We start from the raw sequence: 20,455 nt of genomic DNA, 5'->3' as shown, positions 1-20,455 counted from the left end.
CTCTTGTCACTGTCCAGCAATAGTCTGCAAGCATTGATGGGCTCCATTTGCCCTGATAGCGTTTCTCCATTGTTGCAATGTCCTGGTGAAATCGCTCACCGTGCTCGTCGCTTACTGCTCCGCAGTTCGGTGGAAAAAAAACTAGATGAGAGTGCAAAAAATGTATCTTTAGTGACATGTTGCAACCAAGGCTTTTGTATGCCTTGAGGAGGTTTTCCACCAACAACCTGTAGTTGTCTGCCTTGTTGTTTCCGAGAAAATTTATTGCCACTAACTGGAAGGCTTTCCATGCCGTCTTTTCCTTGCCACGCAGTGCATGGTCAAATGCATCATCTCAAAGAAGTTCACAAATCTGAGGACCAACAAAGACAAATCTGAGGACCAACTTCACTTAACCTTCGAAATTTTCCATGGAGGTACTTGAAAGCTGCTTGTGTTTTGTCAATGGCCTTGACAAAGTTCTTCATCAGACCCAGCTTGATTTGTAAGGGTGGTAACAAAATCTTCCTTGATTCAACAAGTGGTGGATGCTGAACACTTTTCCTCCCAGGCTCCAATGATTGTCGGAGTGGCCAATCTTTCTTGATGTAGTGGGAATCTCTTGCACGACTATCCCATTTGCAGAGAAAACAGCAGTACTTTGTGTATCCAGTCTGCAGACCAAGCAAGAGAGCAACAATCTTCAAATCACCACAAAGCTGCCACTGATGTTGGTCATAGTTTATGCACCTCAAAAGTTGTTTCATGTTGTCATAGGTTTCCTTCATATGGACTGCATGACCAACTGGAATTGATGGCAAAACATTGCCATTATGTAGTAAAACAGCTTTAAGACTCGTCTTTGATGAATCAATGAACACTCATCTGGATCGTGAACGATGTTGAGGGCTGCCATCACACCATCGATATTGTTGCAGGCTACAAGATCACCTTCTATGAAGAAGAATGGGACAAGATCCTTTTGACGGTCACGGAACATGGAAACCCTAACATCACCTGCCAGGAGATTCCACTGCTGTAGTCTGGAGCCCAACAGCTCTGCCTTACTCTTGGGTAGTTCCAAATCCCTGACAAGGTCATTCAGTTCACCTTCTGTTATGAGGTGTGGTTCAGAGGAGGAGGATGGGAGAAATTGTGGGTCCTGTGACATTGATGGTTCAAGACCAGAAGTTTCATCCTCTTCCTCTTCCTCGTCTGACTCAAGTGAGAATGATTCTGGTGCATCAGGAACCGGCAGTCCTTCTCCATGGGGTACTGGGCGTATAGCTGATGGAATGTTTGGATAATGCACAGTCCACTTTTTCTTCGTTGACACACCTTTCCCAACTGGAGGCACTATGCAGAAGTAACAATTGCTGGTATGATCTGTTGGCTCTCTCCAAATCATTGACACTGCAAAAGGCATAGATTTCCTTTTCCTGTTCAACCACTGGCGAAGATTTGTTGCACAAGTGTTGCAGCATATGTGTGGGGCCCAGCTCTTGTCCTGATCTCCAATTTTGCAGCCAAAATAAAGGTGATAGGCTTTCTTAACCATTGTGGTTATAGTGCACTTTTGTGATGCAAAAGTCACTTAACCACAAACATAGCAGAAGTTATCTGCACTGTTCACACAAGTACGAGGCATCTCTGCTCAGTTTGGCTAAACAGAAATGTGTCCCTTTGCAAAATCAAACACTGACAAATAAGAGAGCACGACACTGTATGATTTCTAGAGCTGATATAGGGCAATTTGTTCAGCAGAGTGATGTAAGCTTCGTTATGATTGCATCATCCATGACTTCTAGGAATAACATGATTCAATTAATATCATGTATGACACAATACCAGTTTCAGATTGCATCATTCATTGTTTTGCCTAAAAAGCAAGTACTGTCCAAACCCAGTCATAGATTTATTCATAGATCCAGTCAAAGATGTATTTTAGTCATTTTTGGTTTAAATTGAGATCCCTTCCCTTTATAACTCACTTATCCTCCACCATTCCCAAGTCAAGGGTCGTATATACTGACCCAATAGCATATCTTGAAAACTAGAGCCAATCAACAATTTGAAGCATCATTTTCGTTCTCAGTGACCCAGAATTAGTAAAGTTTGACTACATTTATTTCAGAAGCATTTTGGCTGTAGAGCAGTGTTATTTATTTTTGATGTAATTTTCTGCAGTGCTCAAATACCAATTATATGCAAGGCAACAAATATATGTTGTAATAAGATATTAATATTAATCTCTTATTAATATTGTATATATACAAATATATAGAAAAATAATAGATTAAAATAATTAAAGAGGTTGGTTGGGCCTTTTTTTTGTTTGTTTGTTTTCAGCCCTTCATGAAATTAATAAGAACTTCACAACTGAGATGAATTATTCCAAATTTGATTTAGTCAATTCCTGTAAGCAAGAGTGCAGTGAAATGGATGACTCAGGCTAGTTGAACAAAGTCTTTGTTGCTACTAACAATACCTGGCAGAAGATCATGAGACGTGGCAACATTACAGTGTCCGCCCAGGGTATGAAGTGACAGTAGCATTTTTGGGATGGGCAAGACGTTTCTCTGAATTTTGCAATATTACACCTATGGACATCACTCTTGGCACCTGCTTATTCTCTCTAAAATTTGCACCCCGGTCAGATGGTTCAACATCTGCTCCAAACCTATGATCTGTAGGCAAACACACCCAGAAACATATGCTCAGTATATTTTACTCTGATTCTTGATTATTCTGATGCTCTAATCTCATGAGATTATATCACATATAGTGTATGCCTGAATGCGTTTATGTGCCTGAGTCATCTAAAGATGCAAGTACATTAATCTTCCAGGCAAAAAGAACTGATATAAATCAAAGATTTCCACCAACATTACTTTCTTCTTTGGTGAACAGTAGCATACAACCCTCAAACTGCAAATAAAAAACAAAGTATACTGTAAAGCTCATTGAATTTGATTTACTTAGTTCAATACTAAAATATTCATAGCAATCATCTTAAGTGATCTTTCTAATCACATCTGTTAAACTCCCTCTTTTCACTAAAGAAAGATTCCCCTCAGCCAGAAGATGTATGTTCTAATGGCCTGCAGAAAACCAGAAACTGATAAATGCTGATTGTTGTCTCATTGTTCCAAATGGGGTGGGCAAACAGAGAGAGGCAGCTTTGCCATACCTCCTCTGCTCATTAGTGTTATTATTAGTTTGTTTGATGTATTAGGTGCATTCTTGACATTCACTCTCCCTCCCCCAAAGAGTTTACAATTTAAGGACAGTGAGACAAGTTGACAGAGTAGAAGAGGGGAATCAAACAGAAAATTGTTATACAGATTACCTAGATTCAACAAATCATTTTTATATGCGGGTTATTGAGATTTTCTATAAGTGGCATAGTAGCAATAGGCCTTTAGGGGGGACTTAAATGAAGACATTTTAAAAATCTCACTTCTGTTAGTTAAAAAAAAGGATGTGAGTGGAAAGATTGGAGAAAGGATAGTGGAAGCTGAGAAAAAGCACACTATCATCACTCTCTGATCATAGTTCACCTTCATGTAACCACAGTGAATTCATCTGCTACGCAGAGCATTTTAGAGATCTGAGCCTTCCAAAATCCCCAATTTGAACATTGCTTTTGCCTCCATTTATTTATCATGCTTACTCAACTTTTTCTTTACAAGATGTCATCTGGAGAAAAGTTCTGGTAAGGAAGTGAGACAAGGAAGTTATTTGATGACCGTGTTGGTGACTGTCTTGTCTGCAAACTGTAGTCCATTGAGCCATTATGCACGTTTTCATTTCTTTCTACATGGTTTTTGCTAAAAATGAGAAAGATATTACTCTCCGCCACATATCGTGAGAAGTTCTGCAAACTTTCAGCTGCAAGTCTTCAAACTGGTCTAGAGAGATAAGTGACATTAGTTGGGGTGTCTCAAAGAGTAACTAGATAACAACATATCATTCTATAAAACCACCAAACCCCTTCTATGCAGTGCTAGTCAATGTGAGGTAACAAATGTCATGCCCTTAAATAACTGATTCCAGCCACCACAGTAGATTGAAAACTCTAAAGTATTAGGATGGTAATTCCATTATTTTTAAATGAGAATAAAAACTCTGCAATCAATAGGCTATGTCTGACTCCATTTTGTCCTGCTTATATAAGCAAGTCAGGGTTGGCGCATGCTCCAGCAGCCTTTGCTTTTCATGTGTGCTGGGGTTATAAACTGCATGGAGTTTATAAAGTACTGGGGTTATAAACTGGTCAAATGGTATGCCAGTATCTAGATCTGGAACACAATTTACAAAAAAGAGAGGGTTAGTAGAGATTAAATAAGTGCTGTAGTCCACTGATCCTGGAGCGATGTGTGTCTGCAGACGATGAATAGCGAATGATGCTCAAAATGTTGGATCAGAGTGCATGTGTGTGTCATGGGGTGCTATATAAATTGCACAGGTCACATGATCGTATGAAGCAGTTGTGGCTTTAGGCCTAACAACTTTTCACCTCAGCAGATAGCCATCTGAGCCAAATCTCACTATTAGTTCTTAAGGTCAATGTGAGGTCTTGATCAGCTTGACATTTATTGTGAAAAAGGAATTTTTATTTTCTAAGATGTCTTCCCTCCTCCCCCCAATAACAAAGGGCTGCGGACAGGAAGGATATGCATACACAATTTCCAATGACTTTTCAAAACATACTTGGATCAAAAGAGTCGTACACAGGTATACTTTGATTTATTAGTAATGTAAATGACATTATCAAAGTCTCATTCACATCACACATCCATTCAACTTTTAAAGACAGGCACAGACTTATAATTATCTGGAGCTGCTTTTAAGATGTTTTTGAAAATGTGGAACTATTTGAAAAAAATACCGCCAGACTGTAAAATGTTCACATAATATATTTCCTTTCTTTGTGACACTATATGCTCCAAACTTATCTAGAACTTCTATACCAGTGTTAGAGAAATGAAACAGCTGCTTCTGAACCAAAACAAGAAGCTACTCTGTTTTCATTGCTACTTAGTTTAATGTTTTGCAAAGTCCAGTTATGTAGTGTTGTACACAACAGTTGAGATCATCAATGGAGGAAAAATTGGGCTAGAATTGTACTTGAGATACTCATGAAAACACAGTTCTATCAGTACTCACCTTTATCAGTTTACCTTTCTATGTACTGTCTGGCAAACAACAGTATAAGATTACTTACACTGGGATTACTTACATTGATTCTGCATTTTGCAATAAAAAGTTTAGTTGTAGATGAAAATTAGCCTGTGTGTTTAGTTCCCATGTTACTACTCCAGCCAAAATTTCATCACCATTCTGTACTGCTTTGTATGATGGACCAAGGGAACACAAAACATCACAGTATAACAGACTGGCAAAAGAATCATTTAACCATAGTCCAAGTGAGAAAATGTTCAGTTAGTTATTAATATTATAATGGCATGTGTATGCATGCATATTGACCAATATGCACACATCATTAAAAAAAAATTACTGGATTAATTTAATTTACGTAAAAGTCAACCCCAGATTCTTAAGTGGTCGCATATTTACAACAGAGAATACAAGGTGCTACTGTAATTTTCTGGTTTAGGTTGGGAGATAATATCTACCACAAACCTGTTCATCATGTAGCAAGTAGATTAATAGATTCAAGACCTGAAGGGATCACTGTGATCATCTAGTCTGACCTCCTGTGTAACACATACCATAAAACTTCCCCCAAATAATTCCCAGAGCAGATCTTTTAGGAAAAAAATAATTTAAAAATTATCAGAGATGGAGAATCTACCACAATGCTTGGTAAATTGTTCCAATGGTTAATTACCCTGCCTTATTTCTAGTCTGAATTTGTCTATCTTCAGCTTCCATATATAAAGGTCACATTATACCTTTCTCTGCTAGATTGAAGAGCCCCATCAAATATTTGTTCTCCATGTAGGTGATTATAGACTGTAATCAAGTCACCCCTTAACCTTCTTTTTGTTAAGCTAAATAGATTGAGCTCCTTGAGTCTCTCCCTACAAGGCATAAGAATATACAAACGTCCAAAGGTCCATCTAGCCCAAGGATTGCATTAGCCCTTTTGGCCACAGTGTCACACTGGGAGCTCGTGTTCAGCTCATTATCTGTCATGACCACTAAATCTTTTTCAGAATCAGTGATTCCCAGGATAGAGTCCCCATCCTTTAAGTATGGCCTTCATTCTTTGTCCCCAGAGGTATACAGTTACATTTAGCTTCATTTAGAATTCATATTGTTTGCTTGCCCCCATTTTACCAAGCAATCCAGATGCTCTGTATCAGTGACCTGTCCTCTTCATTACTTGTCACTCCCCCAATTTTAATGCCATTAGCAAACTTCATCAGTGATGATTTTATGTTTTCTTCCAAAGCATTGAAAAGAAATGTTGGGTTAGAGCCAAGAATCAATCACTTCAGGACCCCACTAGAAACATCCCCACTTGGAGATTCCTCATTTACAATTACAGTTTGAGACCTATCAATCAGGCATTTTCAATCCATTTAATGTGTGCCATGTTAATTTTATACTATTCTAGTTTTATCATTGAAATGTCATGCAGTACCAAGTCATACATCTTACAGAAATCCTAGAATATTACACCAACACTATTATCTTTATCAACCAAATTTATAATCACATTAAAAAAACAATAGTTTGATATGATCTGTCTTCCATAAACCCATGTTGATTGGAATTCATTATATTACCCTCCTTTCATTCTTTATTAATCGAGTTCTGTATCAGCCGCTACATTGTCTTCCCTGGGATCAATGTCAGATTAACAGGCCTATAACTACTCAGATCATCCCATTTATCTTTTTAAAATATTGATACATTAGCTTTCTTCCAGACTTCTAGAACTTCTTCAGTATTCCAAGAGTTATTGAAGATCAATGTTAATGGTGCAGCGAGTACCTCAGAAAATTCTTTTACAACTCTTGGGTGGCAAGTTATCTGGATCTGCTGATTTTAAAATGTCTAACGTTAGTAGTTGCTGTTTAACATCCTCCTTGCGGTTTATGTACTCGGTGGCTTGGTGCTCCAGTGCCAAGATAGGGATATGGGTTCCGTCTATCGCCCCACCACAGTTTGGGAATCCCATTGCAGCAAAGCCATCCACTATGGCCTGCATGTTTCCCAGAGTCACTACACTTGATATCACCAGGTCTTTCATTGCCCTGGCAACTTGGATCACAGCAGCCCCCACAGTAGATTTGCTCACTCCAAATTTATTCCCGACTGACCCGTAGCTGTCTGGAGTTGCAAGCTTCCACAGGGCTATCGCCACTCGCTTCTTAACTGTGAGGGCTGCTCTCATCCTGGTATTCTGGCGCTTTAGGGCAGGGAAAAGCAAGTCACAAAGTTCCATGAAAGTGCCCTTACGCATGCGTAAGTTTCGCAGCCACTGGGATTCGTCCCAGACCTGCAACACGATGCGGTCCCACCAGTCTGTGCTTGTTTCCCGGGCCCAGAATCGGCGTTCCACGGCATGAACCTGCCCCAGTAACACCATGACTTGCACATTGCTGGGGCCCGTACCTTGTGTGAGGGCTGTGTCCATGTCAATTTCCTTATCACTCTCGTCGCTGCGCTGCAATCGCCTCATCGGCTGGTCCTGGTTTTGCTTTGGCGTGTCCTGGCTCTGCATATACTCCAGGACAATGCGCGTGGTGTTCATAGTGCTCATGATTGCCGCAGTGATCTGTGCAGGCTCCATGATCCCAGTACTATGGCGTCTGGTCTGAAAAAAGGCGCGAAACTGATGGAGGGAGGGAGGGGCGACTGACGACATGGCATACAGGTACAGGGAATTAAAATCAACAAAGTTGGCTGTGCATCAGGGAGAAACACAAACAACTGTCGCACAGAAAGCCCCCCCCCCAAAGATTGAACTCAAAACCCTGGGTTTAGCAGGCCGTTGATTTCACAGAGGGAGGGGGAAGCAAATGAATACATCTATTTTTTCATCTTAAGCTGGCAGCAGACGGTGCAGCATGACTGATAGCCCTCGGCATCTTCTGAGTGCTTGGCAGAAGATACTGTACTACAATTGCTAGCCATCATCGTCAAGACGGTTCAATAGGACTGCCGGCAGGACTGAGTCTCCAGGAGACAAAGCATGTCTGCCCAGGTACCTCTGATTGAACTGGAATACGACGATGACGGATATCAATCTTAGTACACCATCTACTGCCAGAAGGCAATTAGCTGCTGCTGTGTAGCAATGCAGTACCACGTCTGCCGGCACCCAGATGACATATGGTGACGGTGAGCTGAGCTGAGCTGAGCGGGCTCCATGCTTGCCCTAGTATGTTGTCTGCACAGGTAACCCAGGTAAAAAGGCGCGAATCGATTGTCTGCCATTGCTCTGACGGAGGGGGAGGGGCCTGACGGCATGTACCCAGAACCCCTCGCGACACTGTTTTGCATTATCAGGCATTGGGATCTCAGCCCAGAATTCCAATGGGCTGCGGAGACTGCGGGAACTGTGGGATAGTTACTCACAGTGCAACGCTCTGGAAGTCAACGCTAGCCTCGGTACTGTGGACGCGGTCCGCCGGCTTCATGCACTTAGAGCATTTTATGTGGGGGGACACACAATCGACTGTATAAAACTGATATCTATAAAACTGGCTTCTATAAATTTGACCTAATTTCGTAGTGTAGACATACCATGAGATACTAGTGAAAGGAAGGTGTCCTATAATCACCATCTGATGATATGATTTCTATCATGCTCTCTGGAATGGCTCACGACCAGGAGTGTCAAAGCAGGGTAGAAACCCCAAACTGGTTGAATGTTCTATAATTAGTTTTCACCAACCCAGTGATAGTAAACCTGAAGCACTATAACAATTTTACCATGGAGTCACAGACAGTCCCCTTAGGCATTCCTGTCTATCTTGCCAACAATGCCATAGATGGTCACTTTAGACCAAAAGTCACAACAGTATTCAGGTTACCCATGGTCCCAAAGGACAAGTCACTTATCCCAGGTCAATTGTACTCAGATCTCAAATCAGAGACAAAGCCTGTAGCTATTCCTATTATAAACTAACTGAAGATTTATTACCTAAACTTGTAAATAACTTATTTTTTTCTTAAAACAGGAAACATACATACATAAATGAGTTAAATTCTTAGATTTAGGATAAGCTGCTCTATGTCTTTCAGTGCTGACTCATGCCAAGCAGCATGGGGATCTCTTTATTAATGATCTGGAGGATGGTGTGGACTGCACTCTCAGCAAGTTTGCAGATGACACTAAACTAGGAGGCGTGGTAGATACACTAGAGGGTAGGGATCGGATACAGAGGGACCTAGACAAATTAGAGGATTGGGCCAAAAAAAACCTGATGAGGTTCAACAAGGACAAGTGCAGAGTCCTGCACTTAAGACGGAAGAATCCCCTGCACTGCTACAGACTAGGGACCGAATGGCTAGGTAGCAGTTCTGCAGAAAAGGACCTAGGGGTCACAGTGGACGAGAAGCTGGATATGAGTCAACAGTGTGCTCTTGTTGCCAAGAAGGCTAACGGCATTTTGGGCTGTATAAGTAGGGACATTGCCAGCAGATCGAGGGACGTGATCATTCCCCTTTATTCGACATTGGTGAGGCCTCATCTGGAATACTGTGTCCAGTTTTGGGCCCCACACTACAAGAAGGATGTGGAAAAATTGGAAAGAGTCCAGCGGAGGGCAACAAAAATGATTAGGGGTCTGGAGCACATGACTTATGAGGAGAGGCTGAGGGAACTGGGATTGTTTAGTCTCCAGAAGAGAAGAATGAGGGGGGATTTGATAGCAGCCTTCAACTACCTGAAGGGGGGTTCCAAAGAGGATGGAGCTCGGCTGTTCTCAGTGGTGGCAGATGACAGAACAAGGAGCAATGGTCTCAAGTTGCAGTGGGGGAGGTCCAGGTTGGATATCAGGAAAAACTATTTCACTAGGAGGGTGGTGAAACACTGGAATGCGTTACCTAGGGAGGTGGTGGAGTCTCCTTCCTTGGAGGTTTTTAAGGCCCGGCTTGACAAAGCCCTGGCTGGGATGATTTAGCTGGGAATTGGTCCTGCTTTGAGCAGGGGGTTGGACTAGATGACCTCTTGAGGTCCCTTCCAACTCTGATATTCTATGATTCTATGATTCTATGATTCACCTTTCAGAGTCCAAACAGCATAAAGATCCCAGTTTCTCCTTTTCAGGGATTTTTATCCCCCCTTACACCAGAAACCAAGTTACTGGGATGAGTTTATGTGCAGGTTTCCCCTTCCTGGAAGGAGTGAGGAATGCAATCAACAAGCTCTTTGTCCTTTAATGTTACACAATGCCTCATTTGCCTTCGATGGGCCATATTGTGTGCAGGATAAGCACTTTAACTTAATTAAAAACAACGAGTAGTCCTTGTGGCACTAACAAATGTATTTGGGCATAAGCTTTCGTGGGCTATAACCCACTTCATCAGATGCAGGGAGTGAAAAATACAGTAAGCAGGTATAAATACACAGCACATGAAAAGATGGAAGTTGCCTTACCAAGTGGGGGATCAGTGCTAATGAGGCCAATTCAATTCAATTGGTGGGATGAGGGGGATTGGAAATAATCTGTACCCTACAAAAACCCAGAGGGACTAAGAGCATTATAGACATGCTTCTGTGATTCTGACTGTGATCATTATAGACTATATTTGTCCTTTCTATTATTTCATGTTAATTTTAAAATCCTTGGGCCAGAGACCATTTTTATTTAGTACCACTCTGGTTGAGGCCTGTAGTCGCTATCAAAATGTTACATAATAACAATGTGTTAATAAAGAGGAGTGAGAAGAAAGGGGTAGCAAATTATTGTAGTTATGTTGGCTGGTGGTGCTATTCAAAGGCATCATTATTCTTCTCAGGCTGAGATTCAGCAAGCACAATACACTAGGTCACATCTTTTTCTGGATACATCCTCCATGATTTGGAACGTAATAAGAGCAATAGAAAGCATATTAGAAACATAATGCTTCTTGAATTGACCTTTAGTTGAACCTCTACAGTTTGTGTAGAGGGGACCGAGAGAAGTTGTAGTGGTAATTTATTCATTGAGATTTTATCATTTTGTTGACTTTGTCAACTGAGCCTATGGATGTGGGTTAAGGAAAAGGTCTTCCAAAATTACTCAAAGCTTCTAGAACCAAATTCCTAGACTTCCTCTTTAAAAGAGCCTTCAGAAAACAAGTGTGGAAGAAAGCAGAGAGAGAGCAGCCTGAAATTCACACGGGGCAGTTAAGGCTATGGGAGAAAGGCTTAGCAAGCAAGCCCCCTGCTGATCACCCTGTGTATGCTGTGCCAGGCCCTCAAGACTTCTCTAGCACACATAAACAGGTAAGGCCACACCCAGCTGCAGACACAGACTGAGATCAGCTCTGTGTGAGAGGATTCAGCTTGGAGGTTCACCCAGCACTCACATGCACACCCCCTTTGGGGAGTAAACTCAAAATAATATTGTCTTGTGCTGTATCGAAAAATCTGCATAGTGCAAGCCCATAAAAATCGCCCTCTCCCTCAATGTGGAGAGAGATATGCACAGCTTCTTGCCCCCCTCCCCGCCCCCCGATACGATTTGCACAAACTGGGTTATGTTATAAATAAGAAATAAGTTTATTAACTAAAAAAGGTAAATTTTAAGTGATTATAAGGGATAGCAAACAGAATAAAGCAGATTACTGAGCAAGTGAAACAAAACATGCAAAATAAGCTTAATACGCTAAAGAAACAGGTTACAAAATGTAATTTCTCACCCTAAATGTTGTTTTAGTCAAGTGGCAGAGTTTCTGTAGCTTAGAGTTCCAGTTATTTCTCTTTACAGACTAGACTCCTGTCTTAGTCTGGACTCAACCCTTGCCTTTCCCTCAGCTCAGTTCCTTTGTCTCTTCAGGTACTTTCAGCAGTCTTTCTTCTTGGGCAGGAAGGCAATGGAGAAGAGTCCTGTTTGCCTTATTCCCCAGCCTTAAATAGAATTTACATAAGGCAAAAAGCCTTTATTTCCAGTAGGAAAGTACCAGCAGTGTCCAAGATGTTACTTTGTACCAGATGACATTATTACCTGACCTTGCAGCATCACAGCAACCATGAAATCAGATTTATTTGCAATGTCCACAGGAAGGAGCTCCGGGAAGATGGGAGATCCACATCTTTAAAGACTCACCGTCTTTTCCTAATGGCCCATCAAGGCTGATTACTTACTGTCTGGTGGGTGTCTCCAAGTATAACCACAGTTGTAATTGTTACATCGTCAATATTCCTAACATCAGATACAGAAATGATACATGCATACAAATGTATGATACATGTATACATTCAGTAAATCATACCCTTTCCAATGATATCTTACATGAGCCAACTTGCACAAAATATATCTTAGTTATACCATATTTATATCATAAGCATATTTCTATAAAGATTATGGAGCACCACATCACGCCATCCACTAACACACATGCTACAAACATCCTCCTCAATTTCTTCCCTCCTCTATCCCAGTTCTTTGCTTACAGAGAGGCTGCATAAACTCTCCGATTTCACCCCTTCTTTTCCCCTCCCAGTTCTCCCTTAATGTTTTTCTCAGTTCTAAATATGTGTATGAGATAATGTTGTGACCTACTGGCATCACTGCAGCCCATTGCTAATACATTTTAGAATGAAAAACCTTATCAGAAGCACAGAAAATGAGATAACACCAGACAATCACTGCTGTGCAGTATTATTTTGATGCTTCCCTCTCTGAGGTTCCTAGCTGGCAGGTTCATGCACCCTTTCTCGCCACATGTAATAAACAAGAAAAGATATATATCTGAAAAGAAATCAGTTCTAGTTTCCACCTGATCTTTTAACTTTCTTGTTAAGGCCATGCAAATGTTTCTCCTTTGTTTGCAATATGAAAATGAAATAAAATAACCTCCCCCCCCCCCCAAAAATCCACACATTATTTTTTAAGTGCAGTATTGGTTTATTGTCATAGTCTGATTTTTACCTGCCTGCTTACACATGTAAAACTCAAGGGGCACATTCTTCATGCAATTCCCAATGACTCACTCCTACGAGTACAACTGTCACAAAACACTTAGATGTGGTTTTGTTGCTCTACCCAAGCTGCAGCCTCTGCTCGTCTCTTCTTTTGTTATCTCTGATGTACTGGCTCCAACTTGTATTTGAATCACTTCTGCTTTCATAAATGAACTGTCAGGTACTCTCTTTATTTTGTGTGTACACACACACACACACACACACACACATCTTAAAGTTTATTTTTATGCAAAATAGGAATAAGCAAACAGATGCAGCTCAAAAGAATCAGCAACTCAAAAGAAACTTGTTTTACACGTTCACGCTTCAAAATAGGACCCATCTTCTGGTGACCCATTTAATTTCTACTTAGAATCAGTACTAATCCTTAGAGGAATACTTTTGATATTAGAATTTTTAAAAATAAAAATAAAGTAATGCAACCTTACTGTAAGCCTTCTGCTAGGTATCATTTGCGGTACAAAGGTTTAGATTCAATGACACCTAGGAGTCCCATTTAAAATAAATAAAATGACTGGCTCGAGCTCTCACTTAAAACCTTATCCTCTCCCAGGTTTAAGGAACTTAACATTTAAATATCTTAGTCACCTCTACAGATGCTTCTTCCCCCTCATAGGCACAGACAGGAATCCTCAGGACTATGAAACCACAGATATCTTTTATTTGGGGGAAAAACAATAAACCACAAATGTACGTAAACGCGAATGAGCAAAACCCCCAATGTTGTATGGGAGGTACAGCTGACTCCACAAACCCAGATATTAATTTTTGAGGCCCAGAACTCTTACTCACCAAACAATGCCCAACCACCAAAAACCTCACTCACTAATCCAATTGGAGTGACTTTGCAAGTGGTTCTCCTCAGCCTGTCCACTGCTGAAGGCCACACCATCAGTTCCAACTCTGAGCTGTGTTTTCACAGTTCAGTCCCACAAAGTCAGCTCCACTAGCTTGGCTGCTGCTTGACCCAGTCAAATTAAATCAACGCCACCTCTGGCAGGGCCAGACAAAGTCAGCTCCCCTGTAGGGCCAGCGCTAAACAAGACAGATTTTCTCACCAGGAATCCCAGAGCAAATGAAGACACCCCTGGCCATAGCCCTTCTAATCCCCTTGTTGAATTTGGGCTCATTACTCAATCAGAATCCACTACCCGTCATCTCTGGGTGACTCACTTTCCCCCAGCTATTCCTGTCACAGTTTCTCCCCACTTCCATAAATATATTTATATTCACTATTTAATATCACTTCCAGAAAACGCAAATTTTTGTGGGAAATTCAAAAATTCAGTTCTGTTTGTATATAATTTTCACTATCCATTGCACTTGCTGGCTTCATTTAAGACTAGATGTAGAAATACTGAAATATCACCAAAAATGTTAGGGCCAAATATTCAGCTGCTGTAAGTCAGGATAGCCAATAGAGCTATGACAATTTACACCAGTACCCTTGGTACTTTCAACTACTACAGGATAAAACAAGGAAGTAAGGAATATCACTTAAGAATTCTTGTGCTTGTGAGATCCCAGCTCAGTTTCCCTACTCAAAGATATTAGGATACTTTTGGATAAACTCTAAACAGACATTCATGCTTTTACATCTGTGATAAATGAAGAGAAGGTAGCTCCCTTTTATGGACACCTAACCAGCCAGTTAGCTATAAAGTCCCTCTTGGTGGCTGCTTGCTTTACCGGTAAAGGGTTAAAAAAGTCTGCAGAAGAAAAGAAAAGGGAGTGGGCACCTGATCAAAAGAGCCAATGGGAAGGCTAGAACTTTTTAAAATGGGAAAAAAGCTTTCCCTTTATCTCTCTTTTGTTCTCTCTGGGCTGAAAAAAACGGGGCAGCTGAAATGCTGCGTAAAGTTTGGATCAGGTATGAAAATTCATCATCCATGCCTAGAAGAATTCATTGGCACAGGGAATGTTTAGATAGACGCAATTAGGTTTATTTCTTTTATTTTCTGTAAGGCTTGTGGATTCCTCTGTGCCAACCTCAGATGATTTTGTTTGCTTGTAACCCTTAAGCTGAACCCCCTAGAAAGCTATTTTGGGTGCTTAATTTTTGGAATTGCTCTTTTAAAATCTAGCAAAAGCCTAAGTTCCAGGTATATTTTCTTTCTTTTTGTTTTTAAATAAAATTTACATTTTTTAAGAACCTGATTGGTTTTGTGTCTTGAAAGATCTGTGCATATGTTTTTCAATTAGCTGGTGGCAACAGCTGGGTTTCCCTTTTGTTGTTTTCTTTCTTGGCTTCCGCGATGAAGGGGTGGAAAAGCCGAGGGATCCCACGGAAAACTTCCCAAGTGAGTTTTTCCAGGATTTGCAAGAGGCAGTTTTTCACTTGGGTGGTGGCAGCATTTACCAAGCCAAGGTCAGAGAAAAGCTGTAACCCTGGGAGTTTAATACCAGCCTGGAGTGGCCAGTATTAATTTTTAGAATCCTTGTGGGCCCCCACCTTCTGCACTCGAAGTGCCAGAATGGGCAATCAGCCTTGGCAACATCTTTAACTAAACTAAACCCCTGAGCTTCTTTCATCTACACCTATTATTAGTAATATGCCAAACATTGCAGTCCATAGCTGAGCAAACATCCCTGAGAATAAAAACTTTGCCTGACTACAGGCTTCAGGAGTTGGCCAATTAGTCGCAGTGACTCAGTATTTATATCCAGGAATTCTGTCTTGATGCAACATAAGTGACCCATTGCAGTTCTTGCACTAATATCAGAATGGCCCTGAACACTTAAAATGTCAAGCTGCAGAATACTATGCACTGATGTGTTGTTACAGTCACTGAGACTTTTGGGTAGTAATTTTATGTTGTTCTTCCAATTATAACAAATTGGGTGTCATGTGAATTGAGAAACTTTATGTAAATATTAATGCTCAAATCAATAGGGTTTAACCAAGTCTGTCAACAAAAATTATGTGCACATAAACAAAACCTTTATTTAAAAGGAATTAATGAGCCACAGAGCTGATTTTCAAATTTCAGCAACACAGGAATTTTATTTAAATGATAAAGCAAGAGAAATAATTTGATTATAAGGATATAATTCTATATATCATATGAAAAAGTAGTTAATATTGTTCATGTATGTTTTGAATAACCCATGCAGATTTTTATACATAAAAAGTAAAATTTTAAAGCAATTGTATAGAGTTCCAAGTTGGCAAATCAGTTTCTTATATTTTAACTGAGAGTTTGAACGTGCATTTTGAGTGGTTATGTTTTTCTACAAAGAAATAGCATACACTATATGTGCAAACTCAGACTGTAAAAGCCTAATGTATAATTGCAGCTCAATAGCTCTGATTGCAAGCTCTGCCAAGCTGTTCAAACAAATATAATTCAAAAAAGTGGCTCAATTAAATTCCAAAGAACGTTGGAACACACAAAAAAAGATACCACAACCAAGCATTTCATCATCAATTGTAGCCTTCAAAGATCAAAGAGAATTTCAGGCGAATGGTTGTCACAAGTGTGGCAGGTATTTTTTAATCTTCTTTACTGTACCAGTTAAGAACAAGAATTTCTGACGGGATGAAGAAAACTAAGTACTTAATGTAGATTCCAAACAGATGTGCAGGAGAGCAAAGTCATTTTCAGTGGAAAAGAAGGAAAAATTAAAGAGAGGGTAAGAAAGCATTAAAAGCCTCTGAGATATGTCTACTTAGGACAATTGATTACATCTATTGCCCACCAGGAAGATAAGATGAAGGCAACTATGATGAAGAGATAGAGGAGACTTTGGAAGGTTGAACTATAATATTAAGAATAAGTCCTTTTGAGACTTTGTATCAACTCACTGTGGCATATAGTACAGAAAAACAAGCAATCAGCCAAGGGACAGATTAAAATTTAACTGAAAAGTGAAGAATAGGAAGGTGTACATTTCCATGAGAACATAGAGGAGAACAAGGGAGACAAAGAAAATAAAGGATACATTGAAGGCAGTAAAGCAGCTAAAATAGAAATGATCTAGACATGATGAAAGAAAAGGATGGTCTGCACTTATGACTGGATACAAGACTAGGAAATGTTCTTTACCTTTGCCACAAAAAGCAAGAGATGAGGCTGAGCCAATGCTCCAGAACCAAACTCTGTGGAAGTTCAGATACAAATCTGAACTTTGCGGCTCAGACCTTTCTCAGCTGGGAACTTTTGCCCTTGTTCCACTCTTCAGACTTGAGGTTGCACTTCGAGCTGATTGAAAAAGTAAAAGTATCAAAAAAAGTGGCCAGCTCTAGTTTTCCTACAGTTGGACCCAGGGTCCATATTAGGGAGTAAGAGATGTCCTGTTGCTTTGTAGGTATATGTGCACTGAGAAAAACCTTGGGTGAAATCCTGGCCCTATTGAAATCAACAGGAGTTTCACCATTGACTTCAACAGAGCCAGGATTTCAGCCCTTGGTTGGGTCACTGCAGATGCAAACTATGTGTTTGGCGGGGAGGAGGAGTCCACCTATGAAATTATTAAGGGGAGATTTCATGTAATTAAAACATCCTTATGCAATGGTGGATGTAATGTCATTACTTTTTCTGAGGGAAACATTTTGGAGTTATATTCGGAGCAAAGCAGGTTGACTGTTCAGTTAAATTGAATTTACCACCAATTAAACAGCATAAAACAGATTTTTTTTCAGTTTTTAAAATCAATAGCTAAACTTATTTTTGCAATTATGAACTGAGAGTCAAAGTCCTTACAGAAATTTTCCAATGATATCACAGAGAGATTTGCCGAATAAGGACTATGGAATGGCTCTTTATTACTACTTAGAATGAACTGAGTACTCAGGTAATTAATAGAGTGCTTAAACAATTCCAGTTAACTTTTCCATCACAAAAAGCTTCCTCATAATTTAGCTTTACATGAACAGAGAAATATATCCAACATTCCTGTAATATCTCACACTCTATCAATCACTTCATGTTCTCAGTGACCATAACCACAAACATAAGAACAAAAATTTACTGTAGTAACATCCACTATACATGCATATCTTGTGTTAGCTCAGTGTTCCCTTCCTCTAGTCATCTACTGCACCACTTTATTATACATATTTAAACATGGCAACCAGGTTAGACACACCCTTAAAGGGTTTTATTTTTTGCCTATTCTGATTACAAGGAAACTGGATATTTAGCACACCTATCTGTCACAATGTGGACCTTTATCAGAAAATGGCCCTAGGAAGTTACCTATTTATTTATAAACTTACCTATGGGTCTCCTTACCACAGTATCTGAGCCTCTTACACATACAAGGATAGATCCATTCACCACACCACTGTGATGGAGGAAAGTGTTATCATTCCATCATTTACAAATGGGAAACTGAGGCATAGACATGCAGAAAACATTAAACTGGGAGGAGTGGTAGATACGCTGTAGGGTAGGGATAGGATACAGAGAGACCTAGACAAATTAGAGGATTGGACCAAAAGAAATCTGACGAGGTTCAACAAGGACAAGTGCAGAGTCCTGTACTTAGGACAGAAGAAGCCCATGCACTGCTACAGACTATGGACCGAATGGCTAGGCAGCAGTTCTGCAGAAAAGGATCTAGGGGTTACAGTGGACGAAAAGCTGGATATGAGTCAACAGTGTGCCCTTGTTGCCAAGAAGGCTAATGGCATTTTGGGCTGTATAAGTAGGGACATTGCCAGCAGTTTGAGGGACATGATCATTCCTCTCTATTCGACATTGGTGAGGCATCAACTGGAGTACTGTGTCCAGTTTTGGGCCCTACACTACAAGAAGGATGTGGAAAAATTGGAAAGAGTCCAGTGGAGGGCAACAAAAATAATTAGAGGGCTGGAGCACATGACTTATAAGGCGAGGGTGAGGGAACTGGGATTGTTTAGTCTGCAGAAGAGAAGAATGAGGGGGGATTTGATAGCTGCTTTCAACTACCTGAAAGGGAGTTCCAAAGAGGATGGATCTAGACTGTTCTCAGTGGTACCAGATGACAGAACAAGGAGTAACGGTCTCAAGTTGCAGTGGGGGAGGTTTAGGTTTGATATTAGGAAAAACTTTTTCATGCAGAGGGCGGTGAAGCACTGGAATGGGTTACCTAGGGAGGTGGTGGAATCTCCTTCCTTAGAGGTTTTTAAGGTCAGGCTTGACAAAGCCCTGGCTGGAATGATTTAGTTGGGGATTGGTCCTGCTTTGAGCAAGGGGTTGGACTAGATGACCTCCTGAGGTCTCTTCCAATCCTGATAGTCTATGATTCTATAATTCTGTGATTAAGAGAAGATTTTCAAAGACACAAGGACTGTTCGGCACCCAACTCCCATTGTCCCTTTGAAAATCTCCCCTAACTGAATTGCTGCAGCCCAGTGTCTCCCACGGTTCTGGACGTGTGGGCTGTTCTCCCTCCGCACTTCAGAGGCGGACAGTGTTTTGGAGCCCCTCTGCTCCTGCTTGCTGCCAGTTTTCCTCTGCCTCCACAGCAGCAGACCAAGGTGGTTTTTTTTGCTCCTGCCCTGACTCTTTCTACTTTAACTTTTTTTTGCCCATTTTTTGGGGCAATGGGGAGTAGTGTTCTCCCTCCTCTGCATTTCCTCCTCTTCCTGGGTCTATTAACCCCTCAGAGGCTTAATTCTCCCTGAGCATCTGTGGCAGCATCTGCTTGCCGGCTCCTCTGCCCCTCACAGGCATGGTAGAGCAGCCAAGAAAGCACCAGATCAAATGGAAGCAGTGCTGCATATGTGAGGCAGCCTTCCCAGGCTTGGCAAATGTCAAGTTGCGCACAGATGCATCCTGCCTTCTGTCTCCAACTCCACTAGGTCCTGGGGCTGCGAGTTGGACAGACAGGTGGAGTCCCCTACCCACTGAGGCAGCCATGACTCCAAAGAGGGGAATGGATCAGGAACCTTAGTGCAGAGCAGGGAGAAGCTCCAAAAGTTAGGAGGACTCTGACTACTCGACTTGGGGGGTAAGTCCCAAGCGACTCCTATAACAAAACAGAGATGGAAGGGCCACAATTCCACACACACCCCAATCTTAAAATGGGTCCTGAACATCCTAGGGAAAGAAGCCGTGCTCCTAGTCAGCCCTCTCTCTCCCAAGCCAACCAGGAGGGTTCTGACAAGTCCCCTACCTCATCCTAGAAGGAATGGGACCCATCAGGAGAGGATTCTAAGATAGACCACTCAAGAGGGCTCCAGACCCTAAGGAAGCCAAGCTGCAGAAGTCCTCACAAAGTGGCTGCAGATCTTCTATGCTCCCAAAAGCACTCAAACAAAGGTTTTGTTTTTTTAAATCTAAAAATACCAAAAATGGAAAGAAAAAGCACCAAAAAATCAAGGAGATATGAGTCCTCTGACTACTCCCCTTCCTTCCATGAGGAAGCTGAGCTGTC

This window comes from Chrysemys picta, chromosome 7 (genome assembly GCF_011386835.1).
Source record: "Chrysemys picta bellii isolate R12L10 chromosome 7, ASM1138683v2, whole genome shotgun sequence".
NCBI lineage: Eukaryota > Metazoa > Chordata > Testudines > Emydidae > Chrysemys > Chrysemys picta.
This window is presented reverse-complemented; position numbering follows the sequence as displayed.